Source organism: Aythya ferina, assembly GCF_964211825.1.
Source record: "Aythya ferina genome assembly, chromosome: 1".
In the NCBI taxonomy this organism is placed as follows: Eukaryota; Metazoa; Chordata; class Aves; order Anseriformes; family Anatidae; genus Aythya; species Aythya ferina.
This window is the reverse complement of record NC_140296.1, coordinates 144,557,420-144,584,402: the sequence shown is the minus strand read 5'-3', so window position 1 is coordinate 144,584,402 and position 26,983 is coordinate 144,557,420.

Sequence of the window (26,983 nt, the reverse complement as noted above, 5' to 3'; positions counted from 1 at the left end):
GGTTTATCACAGCATCTTAAGCAGTACCCTCAAGTAATCTCTCCTTTCTGTCCTTCCTCTTGAGCAGGTCCAGTGTGCTAGAAGAGCACCTGGGTTGTAAAACAAATGGAGAAGTCCATGAAGAGAGAATCTTTGGGGTACACTTTGGGGAGTGCCTCAGGTGTTTCAGAAGACTTGCACCACTACCCTCAGCTGCCTCAGTCTCCCAGTGCCTCTCCCATAAGGCAGTAAAAGCACTGCCTACCACTGGACCTCCTGCATGGTTTCTCCCCCTCTCACTGCCACCTAGGCCTATGAAAAGATTTATGGATGCAGTGTTAAAGTCAGAGCCACAGCCAGTCCCCACCCTACTGGACACTCTTGGAGAGTGTCCAGAGGAGGGCTACGAAGATGGTGAAAGGCCTGGAGGGGAAGACGTACGAACGGCTGAGGTCACTGGGCCTGTTCAGCCTGGAGAAGAGGAGGCTGAGGGGAGACCTCATCACAGTCTACAACTTCCTTGTAAGGGGGTGTCGAGAGGCAGGAGACCTTTTCTCCATTAACACCAGTGACAGGACCCGCGGGAACGGGGTTAAGCTGAGGCAGGGGAAATTTAGGCTTGACATCAGGAGGGGGTTCTTCACAGAGAGGGTGGTTGCACACTGGAACAGGCTCCCCATGGAAGTGTTCACTGCACTGAGCCTGTCTGAATTTAAGAAGAGATTGGACTGTGCACTTAGTCACATGGTCTGAACTTTTGGGTAGACCTGTGCGGTGTTAAGAGTTGGACTTGATGATCCTTAAGGGTCCCTTCCAACTCAGGATATTCTATGATTCTATGATTCTATGATACTGTTGCCAAGCAGAGTGGCACTGACATCATCCATCCCTGATGCTTCACTCACAAGCTCCCTCGGGATCCATCGGCTTTGTCCTTGCGCTCACACCTGGCCTCTGGCTCCCATACAACTGACCAGATACTATGGGTATACTGTGGCACTCACTTGTCTTTTCCCCACATTCAGTCCCCTGGAGAAAGACCTTGAAAGCTCAGTCATTTTCCACATCTTCAAATATGGACTCAAAAACCTTGAAAGGAACTAACCATTTCCAACCAGTGGTTTTGAGCAGTATTTATTCAAGGCCTGACCTAGGTGTAGGACAGAAAGAATGGAGATGACAAGTATTGTCAGTAAGCCCAAGTCAGAGAGTACCCTTTGGGCGTAAAGACCATCTTTCTCTGTTACACACTCCAGAGAAGAGGATAATGCCAATGGCTTGCCAGATTTGGAGATAAAACAGCCTCTAGAGAACACCAGGGTCCCCTAGACATACCTGGTCTTCTCCTCAAGCCTTTCTTATCAGTCTAAATACACAGTGGTCAATGTCCCAGGCTGGGTCATCTGTCTGAATACTTCCGACAAGTTGAAGGGAAGACACACGCTAGAAACACTTTGCATGTCACAAGGGCTAAATGAAAAGATCAAGGATGTGTCATCCAGTGTTTGATGTAGATGTGCTTAAATTCCCCTAGAACATTGCAGTGACCCACTGCAGAGATGTTGATACGATGTTTTTGTCCTGAGCACCTTTACAAGGGAGCACAGAGGAAAGATTTAGGAGAGTAGCCCTGCTGTCTAATAATTAAAAGTTTGCCTGTCTTTGATTCTTGGTTCAGCAGATTATGCTATAAATTTGCTTGTAAAGGCATAGCACACTAATCCAATTATTAATGCTTGTACTTAGATCTCAAAGAGTACCCTGAAGGTTAAATATGCTTAGAGTACTTTGCCAAACTGGAACAGCAGTATGTGTGTACTTCTGAGGTACAAACAGAAGGGTATGAATTAACAAATAAATATGTGAATTACATTTTATGGATTTGTCTATAGCAGGGTAATTCACAAAATGAGTGATTCTTTCTTATCCAAGACAAATGTTATCCAAAATATTCCTTCTTTTATTTACTGATTTGTAAAAACCTGTAGCATACTAAATTGACTAGTGTCAACTGAAGTTAAGCCATGGATATACATTTCAGAAGAAGTACTTAAACTTTCTAATATGCTTAGCAGTATGTCACTAAAGCTGAAGAGAAGGAGACATTAAAATTTTTAAAGAGTACACAGAAAAGTTAGGAAAGTAAAATAATTAAGCATTTTTGTGAATCCCACCGGCTGCAAACCCAAACCTAGTACCTAAATATCTCCCAAACTCTGACCCCTAGATCTAAGACAACTCATTCTAAATTATAAAGAGCAACAACATTTCCCAAAGCCAGTGTTTAAGGCATATTGGTAATACAAGGTTCAAGTAAATGAGATCTCATGTGAATAGCAGTAGGAACCTTACTAATATTATTCCATTGTATTTTATGACTGTTTCCAGTAATTCAGCTCATAAAGCATTTTTTAAATAAAACAATCCATTTTTTATTGTTCTTAACACAATAAAATATTTGCAAAAGCACATGTCAGAGAAAAAGATAATAAATTCTCTGGTATATTGTCTTCTAATTTAATTAATTTACAAGAAACAGTACACAAATGATTATCATAGCAAGGAGCTGTGATAATTTAATCTGAGATAGATCTAACACGATTTGTGTTTTCCCTAATTACTTTATCAGAGAGAAACTGGAATTCATTTTAAAACAAATCTAAGAAAGTTCTTTGAATGCCAAGAATATATTTTGAAGGTGCATGTAATTCACAATATTGTGCAAACCACATTGTACAACATTCATAATGCAGTTTTTTTTAAATAAAAATTACTCAGTTAAAATTGGCACTCTGATTCTGTTTGTTTTGTTTTGTTTGTTTCACCAATTAATCATTCCAATATTTTTGTGAGCGAGGGAAAGAGATCTGTTTTCTCAGTTTAGGACTGAACTTTATGTATTAGCTTTGTATTTATACAATAAACATGGAGTAAGATTGTGGTTCCCACCATTGTTGTACAGAATGTCTTGTTTTCCTCCTCCTTATTTTTTCCTTATTCTTGTAGAATTTCATTAATTGAATGGTGTCAGCAGTGTTTTCCCCTGGAATTCAGCTCACATGCATCTTGGATCAATATCTATTTTCTATTTTTATTTGTATTCTAATTTCTGAATCTTCAGGCTTGGAAGGCACGTTGTGACAGAGAAAAAACTGTTCAATACACATGACTTATTGAAGCAGTATTTATTCATGGATAACATAAAAATAACCAGCAGTGAGTAATCCTCACTGCTGTGAGTGGGTGCTCCAGCATTAAACATGCACATACTGCTCCCTAGAATCCACTTGTCCTCACTCCAGAGAGAAAACAGCCCACAGGGTGATTTGAACACCTCCAAGTGGGGGTCAATATCTGCCACAGCCCATTCTGCCAACACAATAGTTGAGTGAAGGTTCCTCCTGCAGAGCTCTCTGCTAGGCCTCTCTGCCAACCATAGGGAAACTGATCTAGCCAAATCAGCTATCTGGGCTCAGTTCACAGCAGTTGGCTTATAACCTTGACTTCCACCACACCATAGCTGAACACGGAGCATGCGTCTTTTATTGGCACCAGTGTAGCTGCTACATCTGTTTGTTAATCACCAGAGCTGAGCACCCTGTTTGCTTGCTTTCTTTATCCAGTAGCAAAGTCTTCTGGATGTGTTCATTGCTTGTGTGCTCAGGATCATTTGGACAGCACAAAGCCTGCTGGCACAAACTGGCCAGCCTCTCATTCACTGTTGTGTTGCATGTTAGCTACTTGCTACTTCTTGTTCATGGAGTTATGCAGGTCTAGCAGAAACAGCATTTTGATTTAATCTTGAAATTCAAACAGAAAATACAATAAAGATAATTTCTAATATATTCCCCCCCAAAAAAAAAAAAATGATTTCTAGACATAGTACACGATGCATTTCTACAGAATATTCAACAGCATCTCACCACCCAATAACGGATTTTATACTGTGCTGATTACAACCAAAGGAAAAATTGTCTCAAATTATTTAATCAGAGGCTTACATAGGATGCCCTCTTGCAGACTTATTTTAAGTGATATCAACTACTTTCACATTCAGCTATGTAGTTACAAGGCAGATTTTAAATCATACTATCTGCAGCAATCCAGCAATGGAAACCAACTGAAAATTAAGAAATCATTTAATTGGTTGGAAGCAATTGAGGGCTACCTGTTACCAAGGAAATTCAAATCTTCTGTGTCTGAGAAACAGGGTAATATTGTGATGCTTTAATCACCAAGCAACTCTAACATACCTCACCTCCAACAACAGCAAGGACTGCTTAAATCAAAATTTAAATAAATAAATAAACAAACTTAAATTCCTGGGTATATCACTACATATGCAGTGCAAATCTACAGGTGTTAAAGGAGTCAAGGTTGTTAAAGCTGCAATAGAAGGGAACTGATATATGGTACCCTATGGCTTTCCTGTGTTATCTTGAGCAGTTCACTGAGGGCCGCATTTACAACAGTATATGACATTTAAAGATGGAGTAAAATTCCTAGTGAGATTTGGAGAAGCTCCCAAATCAGCTGCATAGAGTCCACATGGTTTTTGAACCCAGCTCACACTGAAATCAACGGTCAGCATCCTTCTGATCACAGTGGATTTTAAGACAGTACTTTCCTTGCCTGCACAGGGAAAGAAAGAAAGAAAGAAAGAAAGAAAGAAAGAAAGAAAGAAAGAAAGAAAGAAAGAAAGAAAGAAAGAAAGAAAGAAAGAAAGAAAGAAAGAAAGAAAGGAAGGAAGGAAGGAAGGAAGGAAGGAAGGAAGGAAGGAAGGAAGGAAGGAAGGAAGGAAGGAAGGAAGGAAGGAAGGAAGGAAGGAAGGAAGGAAGGAAGGAAGGAAGGAAGGAAGGAAGGAAGGAAGGAAGGAAGGAAGGAAGGAAGGAAGGAAGGAAGGAAGGAAGGAAGGAAGGAAGGAAGGAAGGAAGGATGTCCCTTTGCCTGCTTTGCCTAGACTTTTTAAATAACAAGTCTTATGAATCAATTATCACAGGGGGGATAGAGGAAAGATTACCAAGCATCATCACCCTTATCTTGTCCCACTGCAGTATAACAAATGAACAACCATGATTCACATAAAATGTATTACTTCAGTGATCTCAAACAATTAAAGATAATTGCAAGGAGGCAGCAAGAGGGAAGAGCATATTATATTGCACTCCATAATTCACAGTGAAGAGAGTGGGCCCTTGATATCCTGTGGCTGGAATTACACATGCTTGACCAGAAGCAAAATAAAGCAGTGGATCAGAATATACTTTTCTTTATAACTTGTCCTGCATTCCCCACTTTTTTTTTAATATTTATTTTTGTCATTGCTTTTTTCTTCCCTTCACTAGGTATAGAACAAAGAAATGTGCATTCTTTGTTTCTCAGATTTGTTACAGTCCCAGGTCTTCTATTAGGCACTTCTACTGAATGTAGTTAACAGTAAACTGAGTTTCAGTACTCCGGCCGCTAAAAAGAAGCTGAAGCAAGAAACGTTCATCATAAAATCCTCATCTCTTTCCATGTAAATGATGTAGTATGATTTTATTGGTGACCTGGTACAGTCTTGTCCATGTCTTGTCTATGATCCTCCACAGAGAGTAGCCAATAGTCTCCCCCTAGCACAGTCCCATCCTGATTGCTTTCAGAGAAAATGCACATAATCTGCTGCCCTTCTCCCAACAGTGTACCTCAGCTGGCTGGAAAAGAGGGAAGCCCAAGCAAGTTATACAGCTTCAGTTCTGACTGGCAATTTGCCTTGGCAATTAAACAAGATCATGGGAAGAAACTAGGAGGAAGATCAGGCACACACCCAGAGAAGGTCTACGTCTATGTTCCAGCATCTATGCTGTGACTCAGGCAAAGACACTATGTCCTTCAGGCAAGACTCTGAAGCTTTCAGTGCCATTTCTGAACGTGGGTCTACTACACAGTTGCACAACTCATAACCTCTACCCTATACTGCAAGTCCACAAGCTGGTTTATATAACTTCTGCATTCACCCGAGGGATGTTTCCTATTAAGAAATTAAGGAAAGAAAAGAGACCTGGTAATGAAGTTGGTGACCTTTATTCCCCTTGGTGAAGTTTCAGTACTGCATGTCTCTACAATTGTTCCATAATTGAACAAAACTTTTTTTTTTTAATGAAAATATCCTTTTTCCATTTTTCAGACTTTTCTCATAAAATTTACAATAGATTTTGTTTAGGTTTCTAAATATCTTCCTCTTACCGAGCAATCACATCCTTATGGTCCTTTCCTAAGAAAACTAGAAGCAATTTGGAGGTTATCTAAGGACAAACTCTCATAGATGACTCAGCCACCTTCTGCTTCTCCTCATCTGACATTTAGCAGCCTGCCTCCTTGTATTCTTTCCAGGCATATCTGTGCAAGACAAAATTTTCTTTAAAAAAGGTTTTAAAAAAAAAAAATCTCCCACCACTACTAACACAAGTTCATCTGAAAAATCTTAGTATATCAGGAGTAAGACTAGATTTTGGCTGCCAGTGTGCTTTTCATCACTGCTAGGAAATCTCATTTGAAACTGAGTTTGCTTTATGTGGTGCTATGCAAACAATCTAGGAAACTGAAATCCTGTCTATACCACACTTCCTAACATGACTAACATCTTTTCATTTTCAGATATCTTAGCACCACTGAGAAATTCTGCTTACATTTCCAGGAATAGCCAATGCCTCCATAAGCCAGGCCACAGTTAAAGCCACCCAGAGTAGCTGACGCTGCTTCCATCTTCTTCATAGTGATAAACCCACCTAAGCAGATACTTCCAATCAACTCTACCTTCTTGATCAACTCCAATTGGTTATAATTCCCTATACACTTTGCCCTAGGGGTGCTGAAACACATTCTACCACATACTAGCCTCTGGGAAACTAACTCATAATGCCTTTCTTGGGTAACCTCTGCAGGTCTGCAAGAGGGAGCATATGTTTTCTTCTGCCTTTATGTCTCAGCACCACCAGTTCCTGGGAGCAAATCTCTTGAAGACCTACAGAGGAATCCTTTGTACTCTTGCATGGATGTAGTTATTCAGGGTGGATGCACAGCTCACAAAAGAGAGATATTAATAGAGCCCACATTTTCATCTCTAGTTTGAAAGAAGAAAGGGGAATAATTTGAAGGCCAAAAGTGCACCTACTTAGGTGGACAAGGCTATTCACAGTGCGAAAGGCATTGAATTAGGAACTTTCAAGATCCAGCTTGTAAGAAACTCTAGACTTGGAAGCTAAGGTGAAATTTGGGCTGACTGAATACTGCCAAAAATCTTTAACAACACAAAGAAATTCTTAGAAGCTAACTAAGCCCTAAATCACCAGCAATGTATTCCCAGTGATCAAAGTGTAAAATTAAATGTTTCCAACATACTAGCAAAATTCAGCTGACGACAGCTAACAAGGATATATTAAATATAAACTAGAATTCAAAGTCAAATCTACAAGCCTAGAAAGGAGATTACCTGCATGGACATGTTATCTCAATGTACAGCCAAAGCTCTGATGATGATTCATGGTAGATTGTGACTTTGAATGCCTAACCTGCACAAAGGTCATTAATCCAGCTTCATCCAAACTATTTCTAGCACTGCAGCCCTGAGCAGCTTTTAGAAACTGCCTCAGAACAACACATAACTTCCAGATAGACTTTCCTAAACAAATGTTGCTTTGAGGAATGAGACTGGGTATTGTTTAGTTCTTCTGTACATAAGCAAGGTTTTTAAAGCTGGAAAGCGTTAGACTACTGTAAGCGTAGATGAGTCAGCTTTACACTGCAACACACAGCTCTGGAGCTCCTACTTAGAACAGTTTTAGGGTGTGACATAATGTGACTATAGAAAGAATAGGTCCTCTGGGGAGCTCCCAAACACCTCAAAAATCCATTGCATTCTCTGTGGCACCTGTGCATCTACAATCAACAACAAAGATGGCTTTACCATGAAGAGGATTGATAGTATTGTAAAATAAATAAATAAATAACTTTGTTGTAAAATATGCACTAGTTAGTAAACACAGGATGTAATAATCCAATCAACTTCTGGGATCACCGATATTATATTCCTCTATGATAATGAGAAAGGCTGAATAAACTTTAACAGGACATTGCCATATAATAGCAACAGAAGAGGCAAAAGAGAGGCAAAGCCTTGAAACCCCTAATAGGGTATTCTGCTTGACTGTTTAAGATGGGCTTTGAAAAAGAAGAGCAAGATGTATCAAAGAAAAATGAGACATGCGTCCTCTCCTATGTGGGCTGGTTACAGCAGGAAAATGATTTGTTGATTATTCTGTACATTTATTCTCTGAATGGTGGACATAAAAATAAGCCCCAATGAAAAGCCTTGGAAAATAAATGCCTGAAACTGGATTTCACTTTGGCAGCTATTTAACCTCTCACTAGTGCATCAAGTGCATTTTCCATTGCCTGGTAGTGGCATGAAGCCAAATTTTTACTTGGTATCTGCAAGCAAAACCACAGAAATAAGGAATATGAGGAAAGTTTCACTGTCCAGCAGCTGACCTGGCTGCCTGGCAGGCAGTGAGGCTGCTGCCCAGCCTTACAGTGTCATTGGGAAAAAATTGCTCCGGTACTGAAAATAGATTACAAGCAGATTTAAGGTGAGAACCAGGAGGAACATAACACCTTTACACTTTAGTAAATATTTTCAGGATTGTTTTAAATTATTTAACAAATACTTGGTGATATGTACCATGCATAGAGCAATGTTTTTATTTTATTTGTATTGTCATTGCCTTGCATTTTTTTGTGGTGTTCACTGCAATTTCCTACGCTGAGAGAAAGCTCAATTTAACTAAGGCACACCTTTTATCACATTCCTTGCAAATATACATTTATGGCACTGCTTCAATGTTAATAGCAATGTTAATATTACAAGGGTCAAAAACAATGGCTTTGTAACAGAATCAACATAGTAATATACCTTTTTAGTTAGTTAAAATTTATCCTCCTTTTCTAACAAATATCACATTATCACATTAACACATTACAGGAACTAATATTTAAGTGGAATATGGAAGATAGAAAGAAATCTACTCAGAGTGTTCTAGAGTCTGTCATTAATCTTCTTGACATCTTTCTTTCAGAAATATTTATGAGACATAACTTTACACTCTGGTACTGTTCAAGCAGTGGCAATCTGACCACTGACTTCAGCAAGGTAAATAAATCTTCTTCCCTTTTTGATGAATAGTTAACCTAGTGATAACAGGATGAGGAAAAATAGTCTTATCTATTTAACTAGCTCTTTATGCTTTACTTGCCTTTTAAGAATGTATCTTCTATGACTACATCACCATTTAAAAAGTGGGTGTGACGGTGCCTTCCTTTGTCTGAATATAGGCTACCCATGTGGTTTTACATAGTGAGCAAACAAAATTGTCATATGAGTTCTATGAGGGGTGTTTTTGTTGTTGTTGTTTTCTGTGGAGGGCAGGGGGTTGGTTGGTTGTTGTTTTTGGGTTTTTTTGGTTGTTTTTCTGAAAAGGTATTTTTTCCTGGAAGTAGATAAACTGATTAGCTGCCCTTTTACAGGAATTCATTCCATCATGGGAAGATTTAATAGTGCAGCACTAAGTGCTTTGTTATTATTACTTTTTTTTAATTTAATTGTCTTTTGTACCCTTGAAACTCCATTACAGAGACCAAAAATGCTATTAGCAGTGCAGTGTGTAAAATGGGAATTGCCTCTTGCCCTTTGGCTATGATTTAGCAAAGTACTTCAGCCACTACCTAACTTCATGCAAATTGTCTTAAAGTGCATTGGCCAATGCTGACGTTACTGCTAAACATGTGCTTCAGTGCATTGCTGAAGAGGAATCTAATTATTCATCTGCTTAAAACTGAGAACACTGTGAGCTATTTCATTGTAGCAGGTACTCATCTTAGCTTTCATACATAGACACTGCAGTGATTGCACTCTTTCTGTTAATGTTTTCTAAGCAGACAAAATCCTATTCTGCAAAAAGCCCAATACTTTAACATACCAGGCAGTTTGGGCTTTCAGGGGGTTTGAGTGTGGCTCACCACAGTATCTGGATGCCTGTTCTTAGGAAATAGCCACCCAGTATAAGATTCATCTTGCTAGTTTCAGCGATCTACAGGGCATGTGTCTTCATTTTTATTGACTCCCTTTATAGTCAGCAGAGAGAAACAGGCATGTCTAAACAATGATTCAGCTGCCTTATTTTAGACATGTGCCTGAGGATGAGTTGAAGTATCTATTTCTTTCCAGTGGTCATAAAATGAGTCCTGGGGACCATTTCAGATGGCAAACGCTAAGGCTCTCATCAGAACTGCTCTGGCTAAGGTAGTTGTCATATCAGGAGGAACATAAACAGAAATTCAAGCACCTGGGAATGTCAAAGTTGGGCAGACACCTAATCATTTCAGGAATTTCTTAAAATGTGCCTAACCCCCACTGCTTCACTATGGACATTGCCTCAGAGTCCACATCCCTACATTTTGTTCCAGATAAACAAACCTCTACAAGCACAATTCCAGAAGGTTTCACTATATTCTTGCATGGACTGAACCATGAACATGTTAAATAGATTAAATCAAGATTCAGCAGAGACACATGATTTGTCTGTTCAGTCACTGAATCCACAAACTTTAGGTGCACAGCCCTAGACTACTGCCCTTTAAAACAAAGGTATTTAATGAATACATCCAGTTAACATCTGCACCAGACATATAAATACCTAAAACAGGAAAAAAATCACAGCTACTAAAGTATCTCCTTCCTCAAAAATCTGTCGATTTCTAGTAGCTTATGTATTATGGATTCTTTACACACAAACACACATTTCTATTTAAGCAGTAGTAAAAATTAAATAAGAATCTGAGATCCCACAATACTTGCTCTTACTGCCAGAAAAATGATGAGACAAGGACGAGAAATTCTGATTTTAGAAATCAGTATTTGGGCACAAAACTCTATTCTGTTCAGATAGTATTCATAATACTGCACTAGGAATGCTCAGGTCCACAGGTAGCATGGCAAATATCTTTTTGTTGTTGTTATTCATGGTAGTCAAACTGAAAAGAAAAACAAAATGTTTTGGACTGAACATCAGTGTTCTTCTATTTAAAAGTTCTGGCCAAGTTAATTGGGCATCTAGATACCAGGTTAGCCTTTAATACTTCTTCAAATATAACCTATTGTCTTAATACCAGAACATAGCACTTTGACTACATTGTTTGAATGGACTCAGTTAATAAAGTGTTTGAGATAGCTTTGTATTGGAGACTTTTCTGCTTTATTTTAAAAGACTCCCTTGACTTCTTAATATCCAAAGACCAAAGCAGTAATATTTTTAGTTTTCCTTAAAAAAAAAAAAAAAAATTAATTCTAAGGATTCACTGGAGCTGCCCATGAGTGAAAGTTCTCCATTTACAATTACATTTTGATATTTCAGACTTGTGTTATCATTCAGTATGTCCTATACTGTTTTTCTATTATGCATGTTGCTTAATCTAACTGTGTCAAACAACCTTGCCAAAGTCCAGCTGTAGGGCACGGACACAATTATTTCTATAAAGTAAGTCATCATAAAATACATGAAGTTAATTGAGTTACATGAGATCAGTTGTTCAAAAATTCATATTGATCAACTGTAATCAGACTACTTTCATTTAAATTTGTTATGAGACTATTCCATTACCTTTCACTGACACTATATCAAATTGATTATAATGAACCAATTATCCCCTTTGCTGCTTTTAGATTTCGGCATCATTTTCAAATCCTCTAGAACATACCCTGTATTTCAATGCAGTTGAATCAGTCATCCCTATTAACAGTTTTAAGTGGGAGCCATTTGTATCTACTAATTTAAAATAGTAAACAGTTACGGCAGTTTTCTTTAGAAAAAAAAAAGAAAAAAAGAAAAAAAAAAGTTAGAAATGCCAACAAAAATCTCAGTAACATAGAGCTTCATTGTCTTTTTGATCTCCTGTGTAGGAAAGTATTTTGGGTAACTCCAGATAGTTTGTGAGAAATCTTTCAATAGTTCATGTTCAGTAATGTAGTTCCTTTTACTAACTGTTAATTAGCAATGGGTTTGTACTTCATAGTTGCAAGTTTGTATTCCTTTAGTAACTCCTGATTAAGTTTAGTTACTATTTTTAATCATTCCAAGTGTATCTAATTTGTCTTTTTAGGATTTGGTGACAATATAGGGACTGAATTTACTAATTTTTAGCTATATAGTACATGCAGAAAAGCTGAAATTTCTATTATTGCTACTGTTAAAAATAAAACATAAAGACATAATCTTTACATACTTAAACTTCTGCTTTATAAACAACAGTGTAAGAGAATACATTTTTTTTCAAAAGTAAGACTACCAATTTTATCAGGTTAATCAATATGTAAAATGTGATCCATTAAATAAAATGAAGTGTGGGGAAATCACTTTTGCTTTGGCTTTGATATCATTTTGGAACACATTATGTTGTAATTAAATTAATTAAGATGATCTATATAGTTATTAACACATTTCTGTGTTGAAAAAAAAAAAAGAAGAAGAAAGAAAAAAAAGAAAAATAACACAGAAATGGAAGATTTACCTCTGTTAGTTGGCTTCAGTACATTGTTCTTTATATAGCTACTGATAAAATTTGTTTCAGATCTCTAAGTAGCCTTGTTTTCTTTTATCATGTTGGCCATTCATATTTTCAAAAACTCCTTTATATTATAGAAGAAATTCATGTTGCCTATTTGTCTGACTGATGGATGTAGCTAACACATAAATCTCTTAATAACATAATTCATTTCAGTTGAAACTAGGACAGAATTTCAGTAACTTATTTTATTTTATTTTTAAAAGCATAACCTCTTAATTTTCCTAATGAGCTGTTAAAAATAAAATTGAATTTGCTTGTTTTTAAGGTATAAATAGGGCCCTTAAGTATTTCTTTTTCTAGCAGACCCTTTTACTGTTTACAAGAAATCTGTCCCTTTGAAGAGCACTACTAATTGGTCCTTTGCCTTATTCTCATAAACTCGTTTTAGGGTCTTTCCCAATGTTACAAATTTATAGCACAATCTAGGGGATAATATATGGAACAAGCCTATTATTAACAAATATAAAACATACTATAAAACACACTGACATCCAAATTTTTAGTTCGCTATAGACAAAACAAATTTGAGCTTAGGCAAGAACAGATGGCCATGAAAAAAGTCAGCTTAGTCTTTACTATTTAGGAAGTGTGGTAGGTTATTTTGCAGAGTGACACTGAAGAGGTAAGGAGTAGTGAGCAGGAATAGTCGATAATATTAAATGGAGATAGAAAAAGAGAGAACTGATGTATCTCTTACCATCACTTTCAGCCCTGGAAGGTAGGAGAACTTTGCTAAAGTATTTCAGTTTCATTTCATCTTTAAAGTACTTCTTCTTGAAATATGAACACCTAAATATCAAGATATTGTTCCAAAGCCTGTCCTTTAGAAAGACAGATTCTTAAGTCTATAGACTACTCAGCAGAGAAGTTCCACAAGAAAATGAAGATTTTACATCATACATTTAGAATCAAAATTTAGTTTTCTGAACTTTGTTTAAATTTTCTGAAGGGACAGCTTTATGACCATTATGAGAACCATTTTGGGAGCCTCTGTTCAGAGATTTCAAAATGGACTTCCACACTTCTGTCTAATTTTTCCAGTAAGAGTTTATGCACATTATGGCTTGTGATAGTGTGTTCCCCTACCCCGGCCTTTGTTGTGCCTTGCTCAAATATGGGCCATTGCTCCAAAGGCCTTGCTCAGGAAGAGGTTGACCACTGTACTGGCTACAGCCAAGGCCTTTCTCATGCAGATAGCAACCATGATATTGGTTCAAACTGGATGCCAGATAAACTGATAAGACAGATCTTGCTCAGCAGCTGAGGGCCAATGTAGAATGTGACAAAAAAAAAAAAAAACAGTATGACTATTAATCCATCATCTTACTCCATGAACAGTGAGCAGGCCAAGAGCCCTTCTGCACAGCAGCTGTCTGCAAACCAGGATCTCCCCTTGAACATAGAAGCCTCTCAGTCACACCTGCTGCAGAGATCCCTTCCTCCTCATGAGAGATTCCTTGCTGCAACAGATCCTTGGTAAGTGATTAATAGCTTGCAGATCTTTGTAGGCTTCACTAAGATTATATCTTAGATTGATTGTGCACATATTATCCTTAGTCATAAACCACTGACCAAGTCTCGGACTAGGATTAGATTCAGCTTCACCTAGGCTCCTTATCTCTTCTGTTCAAGGAGTTTAGAAAGAATGGGGGTCCCCACTACTTCATGACTCAACAGGAAGGTCTCCTGTTAGATCACTAAATTATATCAGTAAGCATATTGCTGCTTCTCTTTTACAAGTGAAGTGTATAATTTCATCCATGGCATGGCTGGGAATCTTCTAGAGAAACTATTGATTTAGCAATATCTTGTGTAGGAAAGGAGCAACAAAGTCATAAAGTTCAGTACTCAGAATCACATCAGCTACCATAAAATCCCTTTTGAGGGAGGAGCTGTGGGTTCACCACCAACAGAAATGTGTGGTAAACTTAGAACCTATTGTATAAAAATAACAGACACAAAAAATACGAAACTAGAAAAGAGCAAGACAGCTTATGGGCATCATCAGCGTCCTAGCTTCCTACAATAGCAGGGATTTTATTGGGTGAAAAATACTAAGAGATGAGTCACAACTCATGCCACAGCATGAGCAGAAAACTCCTGAAGTCTCTGCTGATATGACATGGAAATAAATTTCTTATTTCTTCCTGACCTTAAGTATGAAGATGACTTTAACCCCAGTGATGATAAAGTTAAATGCAGAATTTGAAACAAACTAAGGCAAATCTAGTTGCAGTAATTTTAGAAACTGCCTTCCTCATCCTTCAGCCAGGTGATGTCTCCCAGCAAAGCTGTCAAATAGTAATGTGTAGCTACACTTCTGCTGTCACAGTACAGGTTAAACAGTTGCTTAAACCACTGAAAAAAAAGTGAGGATGTACATTGAACTCTGTATTTCAGCTTTTAAGGTGCAGGTTAGCTTTTCCTTCTTTGCTGGAGAGGAAAAGTAATTTATAGAGGCCAAAAATCAAGTAGGGCAGTTCACAGCTCATATTCTCCAAACAAATGTAGTCCATCCCAGCTAATATCAAAAACAAAGGGTGATCCATTTTACATTGACAGCCAATAGTCAAATAACTTCTGTTGTTCAATAAAGTTTTGTGACTATATTGTAAAATATTTGATTTAATTGTTATAACTGTTTCTCCTTATATATAAGGAGTACATCTTCTAATTTTGCTTTACAACACTTATTTTGGGAAAATATTTTTATCCATAACACTCCTTTTCCGTATAAAACATCCAATTAATTTCTGACAACTTCACATATTGGTACTATATGATCATGTTCCAGCATTTCTTTGAAGGTAATTCATGTTTTTAGACACTTTAGTCAGAAGCCTAACCAAAACTGAAAGGGGGACAAAAACCATAATTTTGTGCTCTCTAGACTCTTATGATTCAGTTTGTTAATGGCATTAAGTATAGAAACATCACCTTTAATTCAGCATAGATTAAATCCAATTAAGATTTCATCAACCTGGTCTAATGGAATGCCTGCAGGGGGCATTCCTGAATTAGATGATCTTTAAGGTCCCTTCCAACCCAAGCCATTCTGATTCTATGAAGGTTCCACTGCAATAACAGGGACAAGTCAGAATAAGTGTGAAGTTGAAAAGGCCAAGTACAGTCAATCCCCACTCGCTACTGGGGCTGTGATATTGTGATACCAAGAATAAATATCATAGATTTCCCAAATTTAAAAAGCAAGGCAAGGATTCTTCAATGAGCTCCATCAAAATGTTTTTTATTATTATTTTTTTCTTTTTTCTTTTTTTCCCTTTGGACTACATGAACAACCTACCTTCACAAAATGAGCTACTAAACTCATTTTGTATGTAGCCTCCATGCAAAAATATTTAATACTATGTATACCATATATATATTTATTTTTATTTTAAGAATGAAAAGGAAACAACAGAAAGGTAAAAATAACAGGCCTTAGTGTGTGCTTAGATATTATTGTCTAATGTATGTATGTTCTAAATCATATACTGTTAAATTTCTGACCAGAGTTAACAACAGAAATGCAAAGAGTTAAAACTCCTTCTACACATGGCCCTCCTGGGAAATTTCCCATGAGAAATAAAGAGTATTCAGTTGCTGTCTGCCTCATATGTTATATTCTCTTCGCCACATTATTAAATGGATCCTGAGTCTAAGATTGCTGTAAAACAATTATTGTGTCAGTGGTTCTAGGAAAAAAAGAAGATGAAATAGCATTTAAAATTTTATCACTGTAGTTGAAAAATATCTCATAAAATATGTAGCAGCATCTGTTTCATCTTCAATATTTAGATGGCTTCTGAAAGATCTTATTAAATCTTCAAAAGACTTTTGAGATAGTGGTTTAGGCTGAAACAACTTACAGGAATGTGTGCTCTCATCCACATTCCAGCACTGATATGCTCATAATCTCTGCCATGGCTCTTAACCTCTTTGAACTATTTTCTCCCCAGTCTGTGAGGCAGAGATAACATAGGCTGAATTCCAGAGGAGAAAGGGTCTCAGACAGAATTTTTGCCAGATTGTTCCTTGTTAAAATGGAGAATTGCTTCATTCTTGGGAAAATCTGAGTGCTCTGGAGACAAAAGCTTTCCATTTGTTATTCTGTAGGGAATGCAGAAAAGTTGCTCAGATTTCTACAGCAACTCACAGATTCTTATACTATAGGTATTTGGGCTCTGACCCACAGTAAGGATTTCCATAAAGAAGAGCTAACCATGTCAGAGTGAAACAACGCTGTGGTGCTTTCATTCATTTGTGCTCATAATCTCCAGCCTTGCTCCAAACTGGGATCTCCTTGCCTCCATTAGCACAGCACTGATGATGTTCTAGTCCTGTTAACCAAAGGAGGTTGCTCAGTACAGATGGTTCTAATTATATCTCTAAGCACCTTCATATTCTCCAATTTTTGCCCTGTGATGGCTCCACCCTTGCACCACAGCTTCCATTTTGAGGTGTTGTGTACTGCCAATGGAACAGGTTGTGTTTTGGATCTCAACATTTTTTTTATCTTAAATGGTTTATCTATCAAAAATTACTGGTATTAATTAAAAAAAAAAGGGGAGGGGGGGAGGGGAGGGGGGAGGAAGGAAGGGAACTGTCCACATAAATAATGTGGTATTTTACTTATCAAGTATTGGATTTTCTCCCTTAGAGACTTCAGTGATACATATTAGATAATCCTTTTAAGGATTACTTGTGCTAGTGCGTTTCAACAGGAAAGGAACTGTGATCCTATTAATGTCCACAGATAGCTGTAGGTTTGTAAACTTTCCAGAGTATCATAATTCTATATATGGTATCTGTGTGCATAATATAGGCATTTTTAATCTGCAACAAAGTTATGATTAAAATTATCATCAGGTCAAAAAGCTCACTTACAGCTTGTTCATAGACCTCTGAGAGACACTTCTTTTTCAATTTAGATTTTCATGGGAAACAGCCTTTCAAAAGAAGCTTGAACCAAATAGTTTTCCAGAATTTTTCTGTTTGTTATTGTTATTTCAATAATATTTGTTATTGTAATCATATTAAAATTGATTTTAATATTGATGTTAATTGATATTAATGTTGATAATAATAATAGTAGTAGTAGTAGTAACAATAGTAATAATGATTTACCTTCCCTTGTTCTTTCCTGTCCCATCATGTGAAAAATGCAACCCTTTTTCATTTTGGCCAACACTTCCTCTAATTTGAGGGATACCTTAGCACTGAGAATACCTAGATCATGCAAAAAGTTGATAGATTTCATTACTGCTCTTTACATATTTCACATAGAATAATATCTACAAAGATACTAAATGCACAGACTTTTAAATACAAAGAAGTGAAGTTTGATTTTGAGGTGCAGATGACTTTACTGATGTGGGCTTTTTAGCATTGTGACATGTCTACATACTCTAAGAAGCCCTGCGAAAGTTGCCATTTCCTTCCTCTGGCAACATCTCCAGTGTTTCTGATAGGAACAGAGTTGCAGAGCACTGCACCAGGGACTGGGAAGAATTTCTTAAGGAATATAATTCTCATAAGAACAGGATCTCGGGTAAAAACAGGCCATACCATGTTTTTACTTGGGTAAAAACTGGCCATAACTGTTTGTAAAGCAGCTAGAAAAGGATTCCCTTGGAAATGGCTTTGGCATCGCTCTCAGCCTTTTGGCAGTGCAATCAGTTTGAGTTCCAGCAGACAGAGGAGAAGAGTAAATCACCAAGAAATGGTGTAAGGCTCTACTTTATGTAGATGAGGAAGACAACATTTGTGGCCATGCTGGCACAAGTATTTTTGCATATTGTTATGACAGACACAGTCCTCATTAACAAGAACAGATGGCTTCCAGACCACTCTTTCTTCACAGGAGCCCATGGTCTGTGTCTGTCTCAGGTTACAAAATCATGGCTTATTTGATTATACTGGTACACATTGTCTAGGTGGAGCAGCTTGCTGGTGCCCTCAGAGTTTCAGAAAGACTCAACAAGCTGTGGTCATCCCAACTGCTTTTGAAATACTGATACCATGTAAGTCCCGCAGGTGTGCAGTTAGCACATGTGCATTTTGCAATTAGCTCAACACCACATTACACCACCACTACCTGCCAGAAATACAGTATCCAGCTAGGTCACACAGTAATCCATAATTATTCTGTCAAGACCTGTGACTCAGGGCAGCAGGGAATATGTGGCATCCCCCAAAGTTTGGATCAGCCTCATGCTTCCGATGTTTCTGTCATCTGGAGGAAAGATGTTGTTTGTTGGCTTTGTTCAAACTGTCCGCAGTTGCAGAAGATTCTAGCATCATGTATCTGGCCACCCTGGTGAGCGATGGTGTTCATGAACTAGAGATTGTGATCAGCATAACCTTTTTCTTTCGCATATACCTTCTTAAATAGCCAGGACTCATTCAGGTGGGTACCAGGTGGGGATGTGAATCCTATTTATCGTGATGCACAGGTGGCTGTGCTGAGGTAACCCACATGCAAGTAACATATCCAAACCGCAATTCCTAAGATGGAAAGGATGAAACAGCTGGAACAACATCAGTTTTGACAATTTACTCTTAAACACCCACAACAAACCTGTCAGAGTCCTGAAGCGCCTCCAAGGGGTAATCCAAAATACCTGCTTGCTGTGTTCAGATCTCCCTAGAGGTTTGTTGGTAAAGGAACTTCAACACATAGGAGTATGTTTGAATAAATGCCACTGCACGGGAAATGAAATAACTGAGTTGGGAGGGCTAGAATGAGGCATATGAAGTCCCGTGTCCTGTCCTGTGGGAAGAACTGAGCATGGCTTGTAGTTTGGTGAGGTGCTGCTGCCACATATCTTCAGTAAGATTTAATTTATTCTTCTCCCTGTTTCCTGAGGTAAACCCTGTCCCCCACACCCTCCCCCAACTTCCCACCCCATCTATTTTAAGTTTAATTTCTTAATTCAGATCAGTCTGCAGGACAAGAAGTCCACTTAGGTTCATCCTTCCAAATGCATAAGAGGTTTTCAGGGCCACCACAGTCTCCACCAATATAATAAACATGTCTTGTGTGCCTGTATACCTGTATAAAAAGTAGCTCAGACTGTACTATTTTAATGTGTACAACTACAAATCTGTTCTTTGAACAAGAAAGTTATGCGTGGTAAATGCATGAAAAAAAAAAAAAAAAAAAAAAACACTATTCTGTAATTGCTACATGTGAGAAATTTCAAAGTCCCTTCTATTTTGCAGTTCTAGAATAGCTTCTTTTTTTTTCTGAACGAGCACACTTTAAGCCTATTCTTCACTATCAAATCTATCAGTTTTTATGAAAAAGAGTCTTCAGTCAAAATTGACAGGAAAAATAATTTTGATGGTAGCTTTGAAAATAGCTTCAGTGTTTCATTATAACTAACGGCGTAAGTTTTATTAATTCCAAAGTTTCCTTTATAATTAAAGGGAAAGGGGAGGGGGGTGAGTATTTGGAAGGAGAAAGAGGTTTTTGTGTTTTGTGTTTTTTGTTTTTGTTTGTTTGTTTGTTTGTTTTGATGAACCTTATTTCAGCAGGCTTTAGCTGTCTGTACAAGGCACTGCCTTTCATATCAATTTCAAAAGAGAAAAAATCTTGTACTGCAGTCTTTCTGTTTCAAGCTCAGTGGGAGAGGGGCTCCCTCCTGTGGAATGTGAGGTCTCCGTAAATTTTCATGTAAAGAAAAAATAAAAATATAAAATAATAATAATAATTAAAAAAAAAAAAAACAACAACAAAAAAAAAACACTACAGAAGGATATCCTTTAATTAGCTGCAAAATAGTTACATTTTTGAGGTAATCAGGAACGTAGGATAGTTAGATTAAAAGTTATTAATTTCAAAATCCTTGAGATTAAAGAATCTGGGCATTAAACCACCAATGAAATCTCAGAAGAATCACTTTCTATGGAGCTGAATTTCTCCCTTTATTTGAAAAAAAGATTAGTTTAGTAACTTTACTAAATGATGCTGTTTTCAAATTTTGTAAGAGAAGGTGAAGCAGATTTGAAGGCACTCGTGAAATAACAATGTGATGCTGGAATTTTCAATTTAAAATATTTCCCATTTAAGGGTACTTTTCAACAACTCTGAAGTTAAATTGCTCAAGAAGAATAAGTTAGTAAGCTCCCCGATGGCATCCTGTCTTTGCTTTTCTTTCTTGTTACAAATCGAAATAGACTTCATGTATTTGCAGATGTGTAAAAATGTTTTGTAAAAAAAAAAAAAAAAATTGTTAAAAAAAAAAAAGCTGCTGATTTTCTTTATGTTTTCCCCATTTTTCTCAAGGAAATGAACACAAACCACTTAGTTAAATGAGTAGTAGTTCTTAGGTATATATTTAAGGCATTATATTTTTAAATACTTTTTAACTTATCAAAATTCTATAGATGAAAAAGCATACTCAACATAATCTCAGAATTAATTTTCTCCTTTTATGGCTAAATATAAAAATGCTTGGACCATTCTTAGTGTAGTAGGATATTCATCAAATAAAAGAAAATTGAGTTGATTTAGCACCATTAAAGAAATTGTAAAGCAGTTTAATTGTACAATTTTTAATTACATTTTGTTTCTAGGTCCTTTTTAATGAATGATATATATGCACATTTCCAATGCTCCATTTCTTTCTTTGCATCATATTTTTAAGACTCTAGTGTTGTCTGAGGTTTTGTAAGATAATCAGAAAATTCAATCAAGGAGAAATATTTTTCTGAGTTTTTGATTAGTCTCTTGTTAGCTTATTTTCACCTGCATTGCAACATTACCTAGACATTAAAATATTAAAAACCAACCAAATAAAGGAACAATATGGTACATCTATTATATTGTTTCAACTTTTAATGACCTATATCAACTTACACAAGCAAATTGCTATCCATTTTATATAGGAGCTACTGCAAGCACAATAGGCAAAACACTCCCTTAATTTTAGCATGCGTATCTATTAGACTTGCAGTAATATGTTTTATAAATAATTATAGGCAATGGGTATTTCAGTTACAGAGCTCTCGTAAAGAATTGGCTTAGAAAATTGAAATTCATATATTGCGCTGGATCTTGCTTTGGAAGCTTGAATATTTGCTTTCATTCCCTGGCCAACTGCTGTTTCTGAATATGTTAGTTCTGTTCAGATATTATTGGTTTATAAAGCCAATACTGCCCCAGATAATAAAGTTCAGTTTCTGCTCTCAATGGCTGTGGCCCATTAATTTCATCACTGGTGCACAGTAGACACTGGCCAATTAGTTCTTTAAATTATTGTATTACATCTTAATAAAGTAATCATAGTGCATGTTTCGTCTCTTAACTGGGATCAGCAAAAACAAAAAGAGAACAGCAGCCTGAGTTCTGTTCTTCTCCAGAACATTTCTGTGATGCAAGCCTCTGAGCAGCTGATCTGGTACTTACATTGTTCTCTCCCTTTCCACAGGAAGTTTTTAAAAACACAACTCCATCCCACTCAATCAACTCTGATGTCAGTCTTGTATTGCAGGTCGAGGTTGATGTATGTATTAGCAGATTTAAAAAGAAAAAAATTTTAAAGCTTTTAACTTCTATATACCACCTCAGATTATAAGATGAAAATTCATATTTTACTGAGAAGGAAACATCTATGTTTATTTTCCAGTTAAAGTTATGAACGTGTTTCATTCAGGCAAACCAAACTATATTTTTAAACAATAAATATAGTAATGAAATATTTAATATGTATTTATAAACAGACGAGAACAAATATTTGTATGAAAGAAAAATGTCCTTACATGAAAGATATTGAACCCATGCCTGTCAAATTCAGTATGCTTGTACCCTTTTCAGATGATAAATGTCCTATTTCTCCAATAAACATGTATTTCTGTATGTATCCAGCATAAGTTAGCGGTGCATATGTAAATTCATAAAATTATTATTGTAATATTATTCAGAGAAAGGACAGTAACATGAGCTAAGTGTATATTTACAATACAGCTAGTTCCTCAGCTTAAATTCCATCTTGCCATGGTAAAGTGGCAAATTATCTCACTCCTGATCAAAATGGCTCTCAAAAGTCACAGACATTACACACGAAATAAGCAATTTAATTTTAGATACTGTACAAGATGGAAGATGTGCATCCACATATTAAAATCCAATACTGCAAAATCAGATGCAGCTGTAAAATTAGAGCTCAAGTAAATAATCTGTTAAGTGCGAGTCTGACTGCAAGTACAATTACTCCTCTTGTAATTAATTTTAATTATATTTTAATTATGTAAGAAGAAAATAGGAGACCAGTTTAGTAAACAAATCTTAATAAAAATAATGAAGAATGGCATTGTTTCATAATTACCTGCTAACACTTTATCTTCTGCTGTTAGGTACTTACCTTCATCTATTTTATATTAAAATACATATATTTAATTGAGTCTTGCAAGAATGTTTATGATATATGATTTGTGCAACAGACATAACATTTTTCCATTTTAACTCCTATATGTATGTGTCCACGCCTTGCACAGGTGGGTCAGAAATTAAATTGCAGGCAAATTAGATCTTGATATTAGACAATATTATTTCAAATAAGTTTTGCAATTTAATTTAGGCATGCAGATACCTGGACTGTCAGAATCACAGACTCACAGAATAGTTAATGTTGGCAGGGACCTCAGAAGATATTCCAGTCCAACCCCCTGCTCAGAGCAAGTTGCTGAGGCCAACGTCCAGTTGTGTTTTGCCCTTCTCCAAGGATGGGGGCTCCACAACCATTCTGGGGAACTTGTTCCAGTTACCTCCACTTGATCTGACTAAGAGCCTAATTCTGTCTTCCTTACTCCCCCAACAATGTATGTGTATATATTCATACACATAGATAAGATCTTCCCTGAGCCTTCAGATGATTAGTAGATGGAATGGTAGTACAGGTTGTGCTTTCTTACATCCCTACAGTGACAGGGAGGAGTACAAAGAGGACTCGGAAAGCTCAACTGATAAATAGATGGTTCAGAGGCTGGTGCCAACACAGAAATTTTGTTGTGTTTTTTTTTTTTTTTTTGACCTGGCCTGCTAACTGTAGATGGGTCCCATCTGTCTCAACGGGGAAAACAGACACTAGCACAGGAACTGGCAGGGCTCATTGAGATGGCTTTAAACTAGGTTGGAAAGGGGATGGGGAGAGAATAAGGCTCGTTAGAGGTGTTCCAGGGAGAACAATATCAGGGCTGGGGGAGCAAGCAATGGCCCAGCTGAAGTGCATCTACACTAATGCACGCAGCATGGGCAAACAAACAGGAGGAGCTGGAAGCTATTGTGCGATAGGCAGGCTACGACTTGGTTGCTATCATGGAAATGTGGTGGGACCACTCCCATGACTGGAGCACTGCAATGACTGGCTATAGGCTCTTCAGAAGGGACAGGCAGCACAGAAGGGGTGGTGGTGTGGCTGTCTGTATCAGAGAGTGTTTTGATGTTGTGGAACTCAAGGCTGAGACTGGGAATGATAAGGTTGAGTCCCTAGGCGTTAGGATTGGCAGGAAGTCCAACAAGGAGGCATCCCGGTGGGGTTATGTTACAGACCACCAAATCAGGATGAGGAGACGGATGAGGAATTCTACAAGCAGCTGGCAAAAGTTGTGAAGGACTTCAACTTCCCAGACATATCCTGGACATGTAATACAACTCAGAGGAAGCAGTCTAGGAGGTTTCTGGAGAGTGTGGAAGACAGTTTCCTGACACAGATTAGTGAGCCTACCAGGGGAGGTGCCCCGCTGGACCTTCTGTTCACAAACAGAGAAGGACTGGTGGGAGATGTGGTGGTTGGGAGCTGTCTTGGGCAGAGTGACCATGAAATGGTAGAGTTCTCCATTCTTGGAGAAGCCAGGAAGGGAATCAGTAAAACCTCTGTATTGGACTTCTGGAGGGCAGATTTTGAGCTGTTCAGGACACTGGTTGGCAGAGTCCCTTGGGAGGCAGCCCTGAAGGGCAGAGGAGTCCAGGAAGGCTGGGCACTCCTCAGGAAGGAAATCTTAAAGGCTCAGGTGTGGTCTGTCCCCAAATCCCCGAAGATGAGCCAGCATCAAAGAAGACTGGCCTGGCTGAACAGAGAGTTGTAGCTAGAGCTTAGGGAAAGAAAAAAAAAGGGGGGGGGGGGTTATGATCTTTGGAAAAGAGGGCAGGCCACTCAGAAGGATTATAAGGATGTTGTAAGGATGTGTAGGGACAAAACTAGGAAGACCAAAACTCACCTGGAGCTCAATCTGACTACTGCTGTTAAAGATAAAAGAAAATGTTTTTATAAATACATTAACACGAAAAGTAGGACTAAGGAGAATCTCCTTTACTGGATGGGGGGGAAAACGTAGTGACGTGAGATGAGGAAAAGGCTGAGGTGCTTAATGCCTTCTATGCTTCAGTCTTTAGCAGCAAGACTAGTTGTTCTCTGGATACCCAGTACCCTGAGCTGGTGGAAGGGGATGGGGAGCAGGATGTGGCCCTCATAATCCACGAGGAAATGGTTGGTGACCTGCTACAGCACTTAGATGTATGTAAGTCGATGGGGCCAGATGGGATCCACCTGAGGTACTGAGAGAACTGGTGGAAGAGCTGGCCAAGCCACTTTCCATCATTTATCAGCAATCCTGGCTATCAGGGGAGGTCCCAGTTGACTGGCGGCTAGCAAATGTGATGCCCATCTACAAGAAGGGCTGGAAGGTAGACCCAGGAAACTATAGACCTGTTAGTTTGACCTCAGTGCCAGGGAAGCTCATGGAGCAGATTATCTTGAGAGTCATTATGCAGCACTTGCAGAGCAAGCAGGCAATCAGGCCCAGTCAGCATGGGTTTATGAAAGGCAGGTCCTGCTTGATGAATCTTATCTCCTTTTATGACATGGTGACATGCTTGGTGGATGAGGGAAAGGCTGTGGATGTGGTCTACCTTGACTTCAGTGAGGCTTTTGACACCGTTTCCCACAGAATTCTCCTCAAGAAACTGGCTGCTCTTGGCTTGGACTGGTGTACACTTCATTGGGTTAGAAACTGGCTGGGTAGTCAGGCCCAAAGAGTCATGGTGAATGGAGTTAAATCCAGTTGGAGGCTGGTCACTAGTGGAGTCCCCCCAGAGCTCAGTATTGGGACCTCTTTAATATTTTTATCGATGATCTGGGTGAGGGGATTGAGTGCACCCTCAGTAAGTTTGCAGACAACACCAAGTTAGGTGCGTGTTCCCCAGGCTGACAATGTTCCTCTGAATGGCAGCATAATCATCTAGTGTATCAACACTCCTCCTGATTTTGGATCACTTGCAAACTTGCTGAAGGTGCACTCTGCCTCATTGTTCCAGTCAATAATGAGCATGTCAAGCAGCTTTGGCCCCAGTATTATCTGCTGGAGTACACCTCTTACCTCTTTGAACTGACTTGTAGCTTGACTCTGTGATGATGACCACGGTTCGTTTAGTCCAACAGTTCAGCCAGTTTTAAATATGTCTCATTGTCCTCTTATCTAGACTACTTCATCAGTTTATCCATGAGCATGTTATGGAAGTGTTGAAAGTTTTGTTAAAGTCAAGACAAATAATATCAAGTGCTCTTTCCTCAGCCACCGTGTTTTGTCATATGAGGCTATCAATTTGGTCAGGCATCATTTCCCCTTCATAAACCCATGCTGACTACTCCCTAAATACCTCCTTGGTTGGAAATATTTGGAAATTATTTCTGGGAGGATTTGCTCCTTTATTTCTCTGGATTGTTTTTCTTGCCATTTTTGAGGATAGGGGTGACATTTGCTTTTTTCCAGTCCTAAAGTATCTCCTTTGGTCACCATAACTTTCTGAAGACAATATAGAGTGATATCACAATGACATCAGCCATCTCCTTCTGTACTTGCGGGTGCACACCAGGCCACATGGACTTATGTATTTCCAGTCATTTTCAATTATCATTAACCTGATCCTCCTCCACTGAGCATAAATCTTCCTTGCACCAAACTTTTCCACTGGTCTCAAAGACCTTCAATACCTAGAGGCAAATACCCACATTATTTTCAGGTTCGGTTTTGAAGCAAAAGACATGGAAGAAAATAAATGTTCTCAAGGCAGAGTGGGTGCCACACACGCATTTTACACTCCTTGCTGCCCAGCTGAGAATGGACACCAAAACAAAGTCTCTCCCAGCTGTATACAGCAACCTTCATTGTACAAAGCTATTCTGGTCCCCATGTCCCTTTCTCGGTGCCACAGAACAGAGCTTAAATAATCTCAACCCCTTACTTGAGTACAAAGGGTGTTTTGACAAAGTGTGCAATATCTATGTTCCTTTGCCACATTGCTGTCTCACCTGAGCTCTGGCATCACTGTAGAATATTCTCAGTT